Genomic DNA, 16265 nt, shown 5'->3' with positions numbered 1-16265 from the left:
ACATTTGGGTGCATTTCGTTTTGTGATTTCAACGGAACGAACAGTCTCCGCAATAGCAATCAATTGAAGCGTTTGTCTGTGCACGAGCCACCGATACAGCGGCCACGAGCACTCTGCATGATTTCAAAAACGCATTCCAGCGCCAGATCTACTAATAAACTAGAGATGCTTAATTTGTATTAGATGCAACAACTCAAGCTGCAAAAAAAAGTCGCTATCTTTTTTCCGGCATTTATAATTCAAATTCTATATTTTAAAGCGATAATGGAGCATATTAGGAGGAGAAACGGTTAGAGATAGGAGCTTGCTGAGCTGTGATATAAACTATACGCTATTGGCCATTTTAAAAAGGGGGGAGGAGCTGATCGATATGTCCTGCCCTGTCTTCCTGTATCAGTGGAAATTACATCAACACATTGAATAATGCAGTTCGTTTCGAGGCACTTCAGAGGGTCTTTAAGTGGATTAAGAAAAGTCAGCTACACTACATGGACAAAAGTTTTGGGACACACCTCTATTGAATTCAGGTGTTCCAATCAGACCTTACCACAGGTGTATAAAATCAAGCACCTAGCCATGCAGTCTGCATTTACAAACATTTGTGGGGGGGAAATGTGTCGTTCTAAAGAGCTCAGTAGTAGCTTAGTAGGAGAAATTAAGATAATACACTTACTATTTATAATTGATAGACGTTATATCTGGCAAATTCTATCTTTGCCAGCCGTTTCTATATGAGATAATATTAAACCATTTGTCTGTGATGCATTTTTGCTATTCGCAATCCAGAAGAGAGAGAAAGCGAGTGAGCTCTCTCAAGTGGAGCTACAGCAAACACAACGCGTCAGTCAGCCAAGTAAGGATGGCCAAGGGAACTACACAAAAGTTTGGTCTGCTTAAACTGGGGATGTGCTGCAAAATTAATCTAATTTTATTTTTGATTTCGGCTTCCAAGAATTATAAAAAGATGATGTGAGGTAAAACTATTCCTATAGCCGTGTTCCGTCGAGCGCGTCATCCTTCCCTTCACAGCCTTGCGCTGTCATTTCTCCCTAAACCTAAACTTAACGTCATAATCAGTGATTGTTGTAAAATGCAGTCTCTACTGTTGTTAAATTGCGGGATGTGTTTTATAATAAAGAGCTATTAAATGCACAATAAATCCGCGCAAGAGACGTTGTTTCCAACTTCAAGCCGGCTAATGTGTGTGTGCTGCGAAATGGACCGACTTGCACTTTATATTTTAGGCTTCGTGTGCCATCAAATAACCATCAAATAAACAACAAATAGCCTGTGTCAAAATGACCGGATTGGAGAGTAGTTACTTTATCAGTTTATATCTTAAATGGGCGTAAATAGTTTGGAGAAATAGGAGAATAGTTCTGCATTCGGTCTTAAAGGGGCAGCGTCTAATACACCTGCTGACTACTGAGCCATTAATTCGAATCGAACAAAAGGCTAATAGAAAATATTCACATCTCTTGAACGAATAACTTTAGCTTTTATAAGCATTAATCTATCAATTTATACAGTGAAAACTATGCAGTGTTATTTTACATTTCATTACTTTATTCGATTTATTTGTAGGTTTGTTCTTTCATAAGCCGCGTTTCCACCGCAGGAACTTTCCCCAGGAACTAAGAACTTTGGGGTGGTACTCTGTGTATTTCGACCGCAGGAACCAGGGTCTAAATTAAGTTCCGGGTAAATATTTCCCCCTCCAAACGGCCCTGCTCCCGAGGTAGTACTTTTTCAAAGTTCGGGAACTTTCAGGGGTGGGACTTGGGTGCTGAACATGCTGATTGGTTGAACTCACGCAGCACTTTATTTCAACCGGCATTTTTAAAAGTCTCTTGCGAGGTTCATTCGGCGTTCAGTAAATATCAGTCTTGCTCTTTCTTTCCGATGGCGCGCGTTGTCTCAGCAATCGCACGGTCAATGTCCGTAATAGCTGATAATAACATACGTTGTCTTATTTTGAATCTAGCTTTACGAGCTTTCAGAAAACGCTTTAGTATCAGTGCTTCTCTCTTTTCCGCAGTTTTGTTAATGACCTCTTTAGTAAACCAATACATAACCAGCAAAAGCAGCGCTGCTTGCATCTCCTCCATACTTGGTTGCAGACAGTGTCGCGCAAAAATGATGACTGTCCGTCGCTGACTGGGAGGAGCAGCCGCGCGCAGTCCTACATCACCGGACTAATTTGCCTAATCTTCACGGTACTTTGGACCGCAGTGGAAACGCAGACAGTAGCAGGTCTGGGGGGAAAAAGTTCCTGTAAAAAAGTCCCTGGTACAAATTGTTCCGGGTAATTTCGATGGAAACGGGGCTTAAGTAATATTAATGTTAGCAGACCTAATGCCTGCACACTGGTCCATTTACAAATAGGTGTTTTATATATATCAAACATTGCTGTTTCTTTTGCTATAGATATTTTACTTTTCATATTATAAAGCCATGTTAATTATGTTCTTAATTGTGTTTTTTTTTCATTAAAAAAAATATATACAGTATAATAAAAAGTACCGGATCGATAAGCAGTATCGGTAGGGGTAGTAATACCGTTAAAACCTTTACGATACCCATCCCTATTAGTAATACAGTGGAAATTAGTAGATTTGGTTAGCATGTTGACTTACGGTGTGCGCCCCTAAATTTTCTGGTTGTGCCCCTAAAATTTTCAGTTGGGGGCCACTGTGCTCCTGGTGAAAAAAGTTAGTCTGGAGCCCTGCATTAATATCAGCACAAAAACTGTGCCGTGGGAGCTTCATGGAATGGTTCTTGGTTCTCCGTGACTGAGCATCTGCATGCAAGCCTCACATCATAAAGTACAATGCCAGGCGTCGGATGGATTGGTGTAAAGCTTGGCACCACTGGACTGGTGCAGAGGAAACGTGTTCTGTCAGAAGAACGTTACCTGCCATCTGTATTGTGCCAACTATAAAGATTGAGGAGGGATGGGACTGGTTTTCATGGGTTGGGCTAAGCCCATTACTTCCAAAGAACGTAAATCTTAATGCTTCGGCATACCAAGATATTTTGAACAATGTGCTTCCAAATTTGTAAAAAAATTTGGGGAAGGCCCTTTTCTATTCCAGTATGACTGTGCCCTAGTGCACAAAGCAAGGTCCATATAGATGTGAGTTTGGTGTGGAAGAACTTGACTGGCCCACACAGAGCCCTGATCTCAACCCAATCAAACACCTTTGGGATGAACAGGAATGGAGATTGGGAGCCAGGCCTTCTCGTCCAACATCAGTCCCTCACCTCACAAATGCTCTACTGGATGAATGGACAAAAATTCCCACAGTAAAACTCCAGAATCTTGTGGAAAGCCTTCCCAGAAGAGTAGAGGCTGCAAAGGGGGACCAATTCCATATTAATGTCTATGTATTTAAGATGGGCTTATGTCCATGTTGGTGTAATGGTCAGGCGTCCCAGTATTTTTGTCCATAGAGTGTATCTGCATTTAATATAAACTATAAATACATTTAACTGCAATTAACATGCAAGTATGTGTATGGAAATATTACATTGCACTGAATATATATATTTTTAATTATTATTATTTTCCGTAATAAGTATGCTTTATGTATGTTACTTTTTTCATAAGGGAACTATTCAACCAAAAAGTTATCCTTGTTGACTCATGTTGACTCAACCTCATGTTGTTTCAAACCCATATGCTGTTTAAAGAATCTTTATGCAGCTTTTCCATATGACAGTCCATAACTATAAAAGTAGTCCAACCAAATAATGTGCTATTTTCTTAGTTTTCTGAAGCTTTGTGAAAGGCACAATTCGAAAAGTGAAGCTGTTATTTACAAATTCCATATATTTCGCTTGAACTGGTTTTATTCAATATTAAATATCACTGAATGTGACTTTAAACAAGTTACGCAAATGAAAGTAAATTCTTATGGTCAGATCAAGTAAAAAAAAGTATACAATGTCATTTTTTACAGTGAAGGTTTAACTGAACTTCAGATTAACTGAACTTATGTGAAATCAAGGAACTGAGGGGGACAACACAATTTTCAACTAAAAAGGGATTTTTTTTTGTGTTGTTTTGGCCGTACATTTACATGACAATGGCATTTTGGGAGCCTAAAAACTAACCCTTTTGAAAATGGGCTTCAAAGTGCAAGTTTTTGAAAACAATATCATTATTGTCTCTGCGTAAACTACAAAATCATGAATTTGTGAAAACAGTGACATTATGCGCATACGTATTACATGTTTAGTAAATAGGCCTGGCATAAATAATACAGCGGTTTTAGTCGTTTTCGCGGATCCGTGTGAACAAGGAAAAACGTTTCCGCTTTTAGTACATCACTGTCATGTAAACATACACTGAATCTTCTCTTTTAAATATGAACCAAATATATAATTACATTTTGTCACTTTTTAAATGCTTTAAAGTAGCGATTAATGTTTTCGCTTTCTATGGGCTGTCCAGTGTGCTGTCACAGGTAAACGATGGATGTTTAGATTATAATTGGCTTTCTGTTGTCAGCAGTGATTATGCAGATTTTTTGCATCATTTGTGAGAAAATGCTTTCCTGCCCTTGACAGAATAAGGGGCGGTATAACACACCTTCTGAAAGAGTACCAAATCTCCTGATCAAAACACACGCAAAGAAGATGCAGAAACACGTGATATATGTAATATTTTGCATATATGTAAAATAACGCAATCATCAATATTAAATCAAAACTGCCAAATGTTAATGAATGAAATGTCGTCTTAGCACGAGCTTTAGGACTGTGCAAGCATTAGGGGTGTTGATGGACTCAATCTACTCCATCTGTGTTTTGATCATCGTTCTGAATCCGATCTGGATGCAGTCTTTGAAAAAAAAGTGAAAAAAGAAGAATGTTTGTAACCAAGCAGCCATTGACTACCATAGTAGGGAAAAAAATCTGCTTGGTTACAAACATTCTTCAAAATATCATCTTTTGTGTTCAGCAGAACAAAGAAACTCATACAGGTTTGGAACAACTTGAGGGTGAGTAAATGATGACAGAATTTTCATTTTTGGGTGAGCTATCCCTTTAACCACATTCAATAATTGTTGATACAAAAATACATTAGGCTATAAGAAAAAGAAAAAGAAAAGAAAAAACACTGGTGGGGATAGAGTTAATATCAATGCTTACCTCAAAAAAACTCAAAAGGGGGTTGTGTTTCCGAATAGAGGATCTCTCAAATATCACTGAAACATATCATTTTGGTCCATTTAGTTTTCAAGTCTTAGGCTTCAAAATATGATTTTCATTTAAATAAATAACACAAGCCTGTCTATAAACGATATAAAATAAACAACAGAACGCTGTATTATTTAGCAGCATTTTCTTATGCAGGTTTAGTAGTTAGATCTGCTGGGAAATGCAATGCTGAAATGTGTGCAGAATGTCAGTCAAATCAAAATACAAACCAAAAGAGACCCCGGCCTTCATTGCTAATTCAACAGATAACATTCTTTTAATGGAATTTTTCATTCTTTTGAAATTACTTCCTCACCCAAGTGTGATCACCATCCCATAACTATTAAACATTAAATGGAATTATCACTCTACAGCCACTAAATGACTAATGTTCGAGCTGCATTACATAAACGCAGAAGTCTGATGTCGAATTAGATCAACTCCCCAGCTTTGTGCCATTTTCACAAAGTTACACACGCTCTGTGGATATGAAAATGCGGCCGGCTATTAGAACTTGACTTGTGCCTGAAGCGAACACGGCACTCTTGCTTTCCTCCTGAGATGTACACAATGGAGCACAATGCAGGCGGAACTGAAGTCGTGCGAGGTCACCAACTCTCCTGTGAGAGGCATATCAATAGTGCTGTGCTGCTAGTTGGAGAACCGATGAAGTGCAGAATAGCCAGTTTATGGTGTCAAATTCAAATATGCATTGATTGGAAAATTCAAACACAACTCTGCATCCTTCAGACCTGAACTATTGTCAAATATTGCCCAGTATTTCACAATATAAATAGACCTAAAAAAGAGTATTTAATAGACTAATACAGTTTTTCTAAATATTTCTTTCTCTTCAAGTGGACACTTGATCCAAAACAACACAATGCGGTTTTCTTTTCTTTTTTTGGAGGTGCACTGGGAAAATAAAGCACTGCATTTTCATGTTTTCCATCATCTTAAATGGATTCGAGGGGTTGCATATCAACTCAAAAAACAAGCAATTTTTCCAGACCCAAAGGATAAAAATATGTTAATTTGAACTAGGGTTGCTTTAAAAACAAAAGCAAAACAGAAATAATCCCAGCAACGTTATATCATCATTTTGTAGAAATGTTGCCATAAGTACAGATTTGTCCAATGAGCCTGGGCTGATAATCTAGTATGTGATTAGTCTTTTACATTTGGGATTTTTTCTGTTTTGTTTTTGATGTAACAATTTTAAGCAAGGCTAGTTCAAATTAACATATTTTTATCCTTTGGGTCTAGAAAAATTGCTTGAAATATCCTTTCATGATGGAAGATTATACTTGCATTGTGGTCAGATATTATCCAAGCAACGCTTAACTGACTTGTTTTTCTCCAGTCAATCCATGTATGTGAAACAAAACAGCGTACTACTGCATTGTCATAATATTGTGGCCCATTTTTTTGTTATGCACTTTTTAATTTGACAGTTGCCCTAAAACTGAAGTCATGCATGCTTTGATTTGAGCTACTTAATTGGGATAGATGCAATTTATGCATAATTCAGTAAATACTTAACAACATCAGACATAAAACAAACAAGATTTCTAGGTCTAGTTTCCTTTAAAAATAAACTTTGATCATCCATCTTGCATAACTATCTATTTAGGCTATGCAGGCATATCAGATTTTTTTCCTGTCCGCACTATTTATTGCAAGTGATTAAATAAGATTTGAGCGTCCAGATAACCAACCTATCTGGCCAACATATCTATCATGGGATGCTTTGGATTACAAAATAGGCGCAATCAAGTATGTGACGAGGCTCTCAAAACGAATGCAGGAAAACTGGAGGTGCATCATCTTGCTCTCGAAATAAGCATCCTGTCGAGTCGCAGTGCAGAACACAGGAAAATGCCAAAATCTTTGGACATACCATTTGAACACTATATGAATACTTCTGGCATTTCTGTCACCAGTTTTGATGTTGTGTGTCACGTTATGAGTGACGCAAATGACATCCGTTTTGAGCAGCCGGAGCACCAAGACTGAGATGCATCTGTAAACAAAACCCACTCAAAAACCCATCTGGATATGTAAAAAAAATCTGATTTTTGCTGGCAGTCTGAACATGGCCTTAGAAACCCATTTTGACATATAAATACGCAACATACCTGAACCTGGCTTGCTTGCATTAGATCAAATTAAACATAGTTGATAAGGAAATAGAAATACGGCCTAAAATACCAAGGGGAAAAAAAATGGTCACACTTTATATTAGGTGTCTTGGTAACACTTAATTTCACATGTGTCCTTTTTACATATGTTACATGCACTTACTATAGTAATAACATAAAGGATGCTTAATTACATGCAACTAACCCTCAACCAAAGCCTAATCCCTAACCCTGTAGTAAGTACATGTAGTTAATCAATATTATTATATAATTACACTGTAACAATGCCACCGTAACAAAGTAACTGGTGTCTTTAACTACTATGTACTTACATAAATATATATATAGTTAGCTATGTGTTCTTATTGTGTTGATGTTGTATTGCAAAACACTTTTGCTGCTATTGAGGTGGGATACGGGTAAAGTTAGGGACAGGTGTGGTGGTATGGGTAAGTTAAAGGGAGGGTTAAGATGTAAGGGAGGGGTCAACAGTGTAATTATAGATGTTATTACAGAAATTAATTACAGTTGTAATTATGTGCAGGTGTTTTTTTTTTCAATATAAGTACAATGTAAAAACACTTGTGCATTCTATCAAATGATTCATTTAAATTGTATTACATAGTTAAAGAAACAATATAAAGTGGGATGAAAAAATGTATTGATAGGTTAAGTTTAAAAAAACGGTAACACTTTATTTTAGGGTCCAATTCTCACTATTAACTAGTTGCATAGCATTCATATTACTAGGATACTGGCTGTTCATTAGTACTTATAAAGCACATATTAATGCTTTATTCTGCATGACCTTATTCTACATCCCCTAATCCAACCCAATACCTAAACTCAGCAATTTACTAACTAAGTAAATTAGGAGTAAATTATGAGTTTATTGAGGCAAAAGTCATCGTTAATAGAGAATATGTTAATTCCCCATACTGAAGTATTACCAAAAAACTGTTTCATAAAGGATAAATAAGATGACACAAGTAATGACAAGGTCATAGGTTTGATTCCTGCATGGACTGATCAAATGTATACCTCAAATGCAAAGCAAGTTGCTTTGAATAAATGTAAACAATAATAAAATCTATCAATTTGATCAATTAACAGCAAGTCTAAAAAAGAGGATTTTCAACTTTAAGTACAAAAACCTACATTTTTACTTACATTGCACTCAATAGAAAAAAACGTTATCTGTTATTTTGTCTCAGTGTAATGAGAATGGTTTTACTTAGTTAAGTTTTAACTATAGAATGCTTAATACATTTATTCAGATTTAATACGATTTTTCCCCTGTGAACTCAAATGAAGTTCCTAGCACTTGTAAATACTGGATTTTAAACTTATTGGTTTAAAGAAATCGACTTCCTCAAATTAAATATTTATATGAAATGTGCACCAATTAATAAACAAAGTATAAATTATGACATTTTACAGTATCACTTCACTGTAAACCCGAGTAACACTTTACAATAAGGCTTCATTTGTTAACATTAGTTAACTACATTAGATAGCATGAACATTGAACAATACTACTACAGCATTTAATGCCAGCCAAGGTTAATTTCAACATTTACTAATCAATTTTTAAAATCATAAGTTGTATTTGTTAGCATTAGTTATAACACACTGTGAACCATTAATAAAAATTCATAAATCCTTTAAAAATATATTGCTCATCGTTAATTCATGTTAGCTAATGCATTAACGGACCCACTTTATATTCGGTGGCCTTAACTACTATGTAATAACATTTTAATTAATCATTTGATACAATGCACTTATTGTGTACATACATGTTTTTACATTGTACTTCGATTTTTTAAAATACTTGCATGTAATTACATCTGTAATTAATTAGTTACATTTATAATTACAGTGCTGACCCTACCCTTAAACCTACCCATACCCCCTCAACAGTCCCTAACTTAACCCCATTCCCACCTCAATATCAGCAAACGTGTTTTGCAATACAATATAAACACAATAAGTACATTGTACTTATTTTATGATGTAAATACAGTAGTTAAGGACACCTAATATAAAGTGGGGCCGCATTAACTAATGTTACCAAATGGGACCTTATGTAAAGTGTTACCAGGGTTTACAGTGAAGTGATGTACCGTAAAATGACATCATTTATACTTTGTTTATTAAGTGGTGTCCATTCATATTACACACAATATACTGTAATATGTTTTTATTAATAATAAACTATTATTATAAAATGAATACTTGTCAGTTTTTAATATGCCACTTTGGCAATGTTTTTGCCACTGAATTTTAAATAGCTTAATTTAAAGCATTAAGGAAGCCCACGTCAAGCAAGCAGCAAGTTCTGACAACTGAACACATGCATCTGTTCGACCACCACCATCTCGGCTCGCTGAATCCTCGTGATCGACAGGTCCAGGTTGCCGTACCCCGTCAATCAACATGACGCGCCTGGAAAATGTCTGTCACTCAAAACAAGAGCTCTGGACGTGCACACAAAAGATGGAGAGGCAGAGGATGAAGGACACGGCTGATACCACCGGGCAAATCAGAGGGCTACAAGACCTATCTGTTGTCATCCGCTGTCCTCTGACTTTGCCACGGAGGGAAAGAGATCTCCCTGACCTTGTCCTTCGAGACAAAATGGCATGAAGCAATCTTCCACAAAGCCCTCTCGAGAGATACAGGTAGCCTCTATTAAATGGGGAAATCAAGCAAAGCCCGTGGCAATTTGGAGTCTTCAAGGAAAGCATGATGGGTCAGTCCTGTCGATGTTTTTCGCTGTAATTTTCTTTCCCTCACCATGCTCGCCTTTCACAACAAGCTCATTAAAACCGTGCATCGGCTGACATTTTACCCCTCTCGCTCTCGCTCTAGTTGCGGATCATTAGTTAGCATCGCGCGGCTCTGAGGAAGCACACGTCTTTGAGATTGGTGTGTGTGTGTGTGTGTGCGGTTTGATGAGCATGTCACCCCCTCACCCCCAAAGATGTCTCATTAAGAGTTCAGTAGAAGCACCTCTCTGTCCCCCCAATCCGTCGTTCCCTCCCTCCGTGCTCATTCCCTCTCTTTTCGTCTGCTAATTAGCTGGCATTTTCGCCTCTTCTGTGCGTCCCCAGTTACATCTGAGAAGGAGACGGATATGATTTTTCTTTAACCCAAAGGCCAACTTAATCAGCTGAATTAATGACTTTATTACCCATACTGCCCTGGGCAATGCAGCATGTTTCTCCTGTACCCCACGTTCTCTCTTTTTTCTGTCACATGCACACCCATACGCACTGCAGAATCTTCATACATTGAAAAAAAACAACACAAAGATGAAAGACGGATGGGGAAAAAATGGTACACAAAATGAGGATGCTGCAGAAAATACCTTGGCACAAGATTTTTTCCCCTACTTTGGTTCTAAAAAATTTTTTTTAAATTATATATCAACTGTATACTATCAATAGAGCGAAAGAGAGAGAGAGAGAGAGAGAGAGAGAGAGAGAGAGAGAGAGAGACTCTTATGCTCATTTACTTGACCAAAAATACAGAAAAAAAACAGCAATATTGTGAACTATTATTACAATTTAAAATAACTGTTTTCTATTTTAATATATTATTAAATGTAATTTATTCATGTGATGCAAAGCTGAATTTTCAGCATCATTACTCCAGTCTTCAGTAAATGTAGATGTAAATATAAATGTAGATCCTTCAGAAATCATTCTAATATGCTGATCTATTGCTCAGGATATGTTGCTTAATATTATCAATGTTGAAAGCAGTTGCTGATTATGTTTTTGTGGAAACCGTGATATTTTTTTTGATACATGTGATACATTTGATGAATAGAATGTATAAGACAGCATCATTTATTTTACATATTTTTTAGTTTTAATTTAAATTCCTTTACCCTCACTTTTGATACATTTAATGTGTCCTTGCTGATTAAAAGTTCAAAAGTATTAAGTTGTGTATTAAGTAAAAATTCTTACTAACCCTAGACTTTCGAAGAGTAGTGTGTGTGTGTGTGTATGTATGTATGTAGCCTATGTATGTACGTACATGTGTATATATATTTTTATTTATATTTATGTATATTTATTATGGGGTCCAAACAGGAAATAATTATATGTAAATCTGAATATATAGTTATAAATCTGAATATATAAATGTAAATCCAAATATATATAGTTATAATTCTGAATAAATAGGATAATTCATTTAATTAATTTATATATTCAGAGTTCTAATTATATATTCGCATTTATATTTATATATTCAGGCTTATAAATATATATTAAAATTTGTATCTATATAGTCAGATTTACATATAACTGTAAACGTTTCATTAGTGAACAACATTAGTTAACATGAACTAATAATGAACTGCACTTCTATGGCATTTATTAATCTTTGTTCATGTTAATTTCAGCTATTACTAATATATTATTAAAATCAAAAGTTAATGTTACTAACTGTGAACTAACATGAACAACTGTATTTTATTAACTAACATTAACAAAGATGAATAATACTGTAACAAAAGTTTTGTTCATTGTTAGTTTGTGTTAGTTAACACATGAACTAATGTTAACCAATTAATTATATGTTATTTACTTACTATATTTATTTTTTAAACCATCTAAAGTTTCCACATTTTCATAAACATATAATAAACATCTTAAATGATGAAAATATTTGTGGCACAATCTGTAATACAGTTCAAAATAATTTTATAACTAGAAATAATTAAAACATTAATAATACCCTTGACGGTTAACGGCTGTAAATTTCCATTGTCTGTTATCTGAAAACATTAACAAGATGGGGGGGGGGGGGCACTGGGGGGCTTAATTGCTTACACTGTTTCGGTGGAACAGGTGTTCGCAGAAATTCAATTTGTTTGAGCATTTAATATCTTTAAACATTGTTTTCACATGTCTGTTCTATAATTGCCTTTGTTTCATTAATGGAAAAAAAGTGTTATTTGTTTCATTACAAAAGTGGCAGGTCTTTCTTGCATTAGATAAATGAAGCCATTTTACCTTTTATGCTTTTCTACTCTGAAGTATCTCATTTGCAATTTACAGTGTATATAATTGGATAAATGCATGCGGTGTAATTATAAACTGGCACAATTGTGTACTCTGTTGTAAGAATTCATGTTTCATCGTGATATTTTTGATATTAGTAAATGATCTGTGGATGAGCTCAAGTAATTAATAAAAAAGATCAATGTAACAGTTATCAACTTGACTTGAATTTTGAAGATTTCTATGAGGTAAACACTAAAAACAAATTGCACCAGTTTTACTAAATCACAGGAATCAAGCTAAGACATTAAAATAAATAGTTATTTGTTTTTGTTCATTTCTCTTTTTTTATGAATAATTAAGGAAACTTGGACAGCAAATGTAAAAAACATACCTGTCATATATCAATAAGACACCGGGACTGCAGAAGTCTAGACAATCTGATCAATTACCACAGTCTGAAAAACAAAAAGATTTCCAAAACAACACATTATTAAATCAAACTTCTCTTCTAATCAACAGCCACTTTTGTCAGTGTTAGCAGAGTGTGTTTTTGTCACTGGTCTGGTGAGATGATTTCTCAGTCCCTACAGACCCATTAGACAATTGCACCTGCAGTTCAAGGCATTTCATATGCAGTGAAGACAATACTTGTTTGGCAGCATCAAACACTTCCTCTCCTAGACAGGGAATGTGATTAAAGGTGAAGGTGGGGTTCAGTTAAAAAGGAAATATTCATTAACATAAATCACCTTTCCGCAGCTCCTACCCCCAATGCCACACACACTCCTTCTAGTCATCGACAGTAGCTGTGAGGTGAACGCACGATAGTTGGCAAGAGATGGCGAAGTCGGATATAATTTGACGTCAGTGTTTCCACACAGTTCACAAGTAATGTACAAGTGGAATAACCAGAAGACAGACAATTAAATAGAGGCAAAGCACACGATTCAATGCATTTTGCGCCCCTAAAATTAGCTCATGTGCTGGAATGCACTATTGCTTCTTCGTAACACTGCATCCTAATGAAATGCAGCCTTGTGCAAACAAGCAAATAGTATGTTCTTGTGTAGCTAGGCTTTCAGTTCAGCAAACCATGATACCTCCAACGTAAATGTGACAACATGCAATCACCCAAAAATTAAAGGTTAAAAAATATCAATGTATTTCATTCATAAACCAGTGTTTCCCAACCCTGTTCCTGAAGGTACACTGTCAAAAGTACACATTTTGGTTGTCTCTCTAATCTGACCCATCTAGTTCTGGTCTTGTAGTTTTTACTAATGAGCTGATGAGATGAATGATGTGTGTTTGCTTAGCAAGAGTTTGAAAAGATGTACTGTTGGTGTGCCTCCAGGAACAAGGGTGGAAAACACTGCTGTAAAACATCATCTTTAGGTTTGCAATTGCGGCTCTATTGTTGTTTGTGTTTTGTCTCCCCCTGGTGGACAGAAGGAAAATTACACGCACCATTGCAAGATAAAGGATTAAAAGCAGCGAATGGAACACTCCTACATAGTCCATCGGCTTTTGAAGAAGTTTATCTCATTGAATCTAATTTGAATTTGTGAGAACTTATAAATTAACTGATGAGATCAGACTGCAGCCTCTCTCAATACATAAAATTTAGCACATCATCTCCATTTCTTCATTGCTAAATATGTTCTAACCAACAGCACGACTGCAAGTGACAGTTTCATACAACACTTCAACAAGAAATTAATATTTAGTCACTTACATTGTCTATTTGTGTTCTGACACCAACAAAAGTTCCACAAGAAGCCGGGAAGAACCCACTGCATCGTGACCACCAGCCACATTTGTGGTGTTTACTTCCTGAATGAATCAGTGTTTTGAGTGAATCGGTTGAGCGAATGATTCAGTGACTCACTACCTGTCTACAAAGTGAACTACCTGTCGCCACCTACTGGCGCAACCATGTAAACTACAGAAAGAGTCACTGAAAAACTCCACATAATGCTGCTTAATGTTGCAAACTGGTATTTATAATTATCGTTTTAATCTATAATCATCATCACAAACATACTTGTTTGTATAGTTATAGAGTTTACTGCATTTTGTTATTCTTCAAGTATAGTGACTCAATGTTGAACAGTAAGGTATATGCATAATGTCTATTCTACAATGCTCACTTACAGTGCACTTCAAGCAGCTCACTTAGAATGCTTTTAGAATATTTTATTCCCAGTCCCACCCACGTTGTGCTATTTAATGTATTTGCAAAAATGAATTTATTTTCTCATTAAGGGTTAGATCATCCAAAAATGAAAATTCAGTCATTAATTACTCACCCACATGTCACCCTCGCCCTTCGTTCATCTTCAGAACACAAATTAAGATGTTTTTGATGAAATCCGGGAGCTCTCTGACCCCCTCCACAGACAGCAAGGCCCGGAAAGGTAGTAAAAACATTGTGAAAATAGTCCATGTGACTCCAGTGGTTCAACCTTAATTTTATGAAGTGACGAGAATACTTTTTGTGCACAAAAAAAACAAACAAAAATAACGACTTTATTCAACAATTTCTTCTAGCCTGTGCCACTCTTACACAGTTTGCATTGGTCATGCGTGGTGGTGCTCACGTGACCAGCATCGGCCAATGGTAAGCCAGCATGCTGCCGTAGCTCTGACATAACTCGGAAACGCTGCACTGTATTTACTACGTCAATAACATAGGAGACTGACACAGACGTGAAGAAATTGTTGAATAAAGTCGTTATTTTTGTTTGTTTTTGCGCACCAAAAGTATTCTTGATGCTTCATAAAACTAAGGCTGAACCACTGGAGTCACATGGACAATTTTAACAATGTCTTTACTACCTTTCTGGGCCTTGAAAGTGGTATTACATTGCTCTCTATGGAGGGGTCAGAAAGCTTAAAAAATATCTTAATTTGTGGTCCGAAGATGAACAAAGGTCCTACGGGTTTGTAATTTTTTGGGCGAACTAACCCTTTAACTTATGCTGCCTTCACGTGCTCTCGGAATTATCATAAATACGAGTTTCGAAAGCTCATAATCACGACTTGAAGAGGGAAGAAGTGGGAATGATCAAATTTCAGATAGCACGTGAAAGCAGCATTAGAACCTTACATTTATCTTCATCAGCATGAATTAATTCTAATAATAGCACTAATGACTCAGACCACATTTCAAGATTTAAACAAAATACCATAGTTTAGTAAAAGCATATTTGCTTCTGTGTAAAACAAATTTGTATCAACTCTAAGTGGAATTGGATGGCAGCCATGGCAACTGGTACCTGTTAATGAGAAGCTTATGGAGGAGACAATCATGTGACCTGGGAGAGCTAAATAATGAATTGATAATGTGCACTTGTGGTCTAGTGCAGGTTCTCTGAATACTCGGGCAGATTCGCTAATGGCTCTTAAAAGGAAAGAGGAACACGATCACAAAGGTCATTCTTAGAAAAGAGACGGCAGGCTCATCATACAAGTCTCGAACTAGAGCATTTCTGCTTTAGTTTCAATAAATGTGCTGCAGCATGAGGACGGATTAGTCGGTGCTTCTTTCCCATAGGATCCAGTCTAAAATTGTGCAATTCTTTTTTTAAGAGTATGTTGCCATCTCCTGGCCAAAATAAAACATTGCTAATATCAACTGCACAGCCGTTGTTTCTGTTGTATACTGGAAAACAATGATAATCATTTCATACGTTTTAAAGGCTATTTTATTGGCAAAAACATTCAATATAAGAGTCAATATTTACAGTGTTGACCCTTCTTTCTTCACGACCTCTGCAATTCGCTCTGGCATGCTGGATATCACTTTCTGGGCCAAATCCTGACTGATGGCGATCCATTCTTGCCTTATTAGTGCTTAGAGTTGATCACAATTCAAGGAACTTCTGCTTGTCCA

Source organism: Gobio gobio, assembly GCF_949357685.1.
Source record: "Gobio gobio genome assembly, chromosome: 15".
NCBI classification, from domain to species: Eukaryota; Metazoa; Chordata; class Actinopteri; order Cypriniformes; family Gobionidae; genus Gobio; species Gobio gobio.
Note: the sequence above shows the minus strand (reverse complement) of the source record.